Below are 3,241 nucleotides of genomic sequence, written 5' to 3'. Positions count from 1 at the left end.
GAGTTTTGTTTCCCAGGGAAAAAGCCTGGACAATGGATCAGGGTCCTGAGGCCTTAAATTGCCGGGTGCCTCCTGGAATTCGGCCTCTCGAAGGATGCCTCCCAGACGCAAGGTGGCACCAGTTCGAACTTGGTCGGGTTTGAGAGTGCCAGGTGGGTCCTGCAAACTGACACCCAGAACAGTGGCTTGTGAGTTTTGTTTCCCAGGGAAAAAGCCTGTTCAATGGTTCAGGGGCCTGAGGCCTTAAATAGCCGGGTGCCTCCTGGAATTGGGCCTTTCGCAAGATGCCTCCCAGACGCTAGGTGGCACCAGTTCCAACTTGGTCTGGTTTGAGAGTGCCAATAGGGTTCTGCAAACTCACACCCAGAACAGCAGCTTGTGAGTTTTGTTTCCCAGGGAAAAAGCCTGTACAATGGTTCAGGGTCCTATGGCCTTAAATTTCCGGGTGCCTCCTGGAATTCTGCCTCTCGAAGGATGCCTCCCAGACGCAAGATGGCACCATTTCCAAATTGGTCTGGCTTGAGAGTGCCAAGTGGGTCCTAAAAACTGACACCCAGAACAGTGGCTTGTGAGTTTTGTTTCCCAGGGAAAAAGCCTGTAGAATGGTTCAGGGGCCTGAGGCCTTAAATTGCCGGGTGCCTCCTGGAATTCGGCCTTTCGCAGGATGCCTCCCAGACGCAAGGTGGCACCAGTGCCAACTTCGGCTGGTTTGAGAGTGCCAAGTGGGTCCTGAAAACTGACACCCAGAACAGTGGCTTGCGAGTTTTGTTTCCCAGGGAAAATGCCTGTAAAATGGTTCAGGGTCTTGCGGCCATAAATTGCCGGGTGCCTCCTGGAATTCGGCCTCTCGCAGGATGCCTCCCAGACGCAAGGTGGCACCAGTTCAAACTTAGTCTGGTTTAAGAGTGCCAAGTGGGTCCTGAGAACTGACACCCACAACAGTGGCTTGTGAGTTTTGTTTCCCAGGGAAAAAGCCTGTACAATGGTTCAGGGTCCTGAGGCCTTAAATTGCCGGGTGCCTCCTGGAATTCGGCCTCTCGCAGGATGCCTCCCAGACGCAAGGTGGCACCAGTGCCAACTTGGTCTGGTTTGAGAGTGCCAAGTGGGTCCTGAAAACTAACACGCAGAACAGTGGCTTGTGAGTTTTGTTTCCCAGGGAAAAAGCCTGTACAATGGTTCAGGGGCCTGAGGCCTTAAATTGCCGGGCGCCTCCTGGAATTCGGCCTCTCGCAAACTGCCTCCCAGATGCAAGATGGCACCAGTTCCAACTTGGTCGGGTTTAAGACTGCCAAGTGGGTCCTGAAAACTGACACCCAGAACAGTGGCTTGTGAGTTTTGTTTCCCAGGGAAAAAGCCTGTACAATGGTTCAGGTGCCTGAGACCTTAAATTGCCGGGTGCCTCCTTGAATTCGGCCTCTCGAAAAATGCCTCCCAGACGCAAGGTGGCACCAGTTCGATTTTGGTCGGGTTTGAGAGTGCCAAGTGGGTCCTGCAAACTGACACCCAGAACAGTGGCTTGTGAGTTTTGTTTCCCAGGGAAAAAGCCTGTTCAATGGTTCAGGGGCCTGAGGCCTTAAATAGCCGGGTGCCTCCTGGAATTGGGCCTTTCGCAAGATGCCTCCAAGACGCAAGGTGGCACCAGTTCCAACTTGGTCTGGTTTGAGAGTGCAAATAGGGTTCTGCAAACTCACACCCAGAACAGTGGCTTGTGTGTTTTGTTTGCCAGGGAAAAAGCCTGTACAATGGTTCAGGGTCCTATGGCCTTAAATTGCCGGGTGCCTCCTGGAATTCGGCCTCTCGAAGGATGCTTCCCAGACGCAAGGTGGCACCATTTCCAAATTGGTCTGGCTTGAGAGTGCCAAGTGGGTCCTAAAAACTGACACCTAGAACAGTGGCTTCTGAGTTTTGTTTCCCAGGGAAAAAGCCTGTACAATGGTTCAGGGGCCTGAGGCCTTAAATTGCCGGGTGCCTCCTGGAATTCGGTCTCTCGCAAACTGCCTTCCAGATGCAAGATGGCACCAGTTCGAACTTGGTCTGGTTTGAGAGTGCCAGGTGGGTCCTGCAAACTGACACCCAGAACAGTGGCTTGTGAGTTTTGTTTCCCAGGGAAAAAGCCTGTACAATGGTTCAGGGTTTTGAGGCCTTAAATTCCCGGGTGCCTCCTGGAATTCGGCCTCTCGCAGGATGCCTCCCAGACGCAAGGTGGCACCAGTTCCAACTTGGTCTGGTTTGAGAGTGCCAAGTGGCTCCTGAAAACTGACACCCAGAACAGTGGCTTGTGAGTTTTGTTTCCCAGGGAAAAAGCCTGTATAATGGTTCAGGGTCCTATGGCCTTAAATTTCCGGGTGCCTCCTGGAATTCGGCCTCTCGAAGGATGCCTCCAGGATGCAAGGTGGCATTAATTCCAACTTGGTCTGGTTTTAGAGTGCCAAGTGGCTCCTGAAAACTGACACCCAGAACAGCAGCTTGTGAGTTTTGTTTCCCAGGGAAAAAGCCTGTACAATGGTTCAGGGTCCTGAGGCCTTAAATTGCCGGGTGCCTCCTGGAATTCGGCCTCTCGCAGGATGCCTCCCAGACGCAAGATGGCAGCAGTGCCCACTTGGTCTGGTTTGAGAGTGCTAATAGGGTCCTGTAAGCTGACACCCAGAACAGTGGCTTATGAGTTTTGTTTCTCAGGGAAAAAGCCTGTACAATGGTGCAGGGTTCTAAAGCCTTAAATTGCCGGGTGCCTTCTGGGATTGGGCTTCTCGCAGGATGCCTCCAAGACGCAAGGTGGCACCAATTCCAACTTGGTCTTGTTAAAGAGTGCCAAGTGGCTCCTGAAAACTGACACCCAGAACAGTGGCTTGTGAGTTTGGTTTCCCAGGGAAAAAGCCTGTACAATGGTTCAGGGTCTTGCGGCCAAAAATTGCCGAGTGCCTCCTGGAATTCGGCCTCTCGCAGTATGCCTCCCAGACGCAAGATGGCACCAGTTCCAACTTGGTCTGGTTTAAGAGTGCCAAGTGGGTCCTGAAAACTGACACCCAGAACAGCAGCTTGTGAGTTTTGTTTCCCAGGGAAAAAGCCTGTACAATGGTTCAGGGGCCTGAGGCCTTAAATTGCCGAGTGCCTCCTGGAATTCGGCCTCTCGCAGGATGCCTCCCAGACGCAAGATGGCACCAGTTCCAACTTAGTCTGGTTTAAGAGTGCCAAGTGGGTCCTGAAAACTGACACCCAGAACCGTGGCTTGTGAGCTTTGTTT

The sequence above is a fragment of the Fringilla coelebs genome, assembly GCF_963513975.1.
Source record: "Fringilla coelebs genome assembly, contig: SCAFFOLD_45, whole genome shotgun sequence".
In the NCBI taxonomy this organism is placed as follows: Eukaryota; Metazoa; Chordata; class Aves; order Passeriformes; family Fringillidae; genus Fringilla; species Fringilla coelebs.
This window is presented reverse-complemented; position numbering follows the sequence as displayed.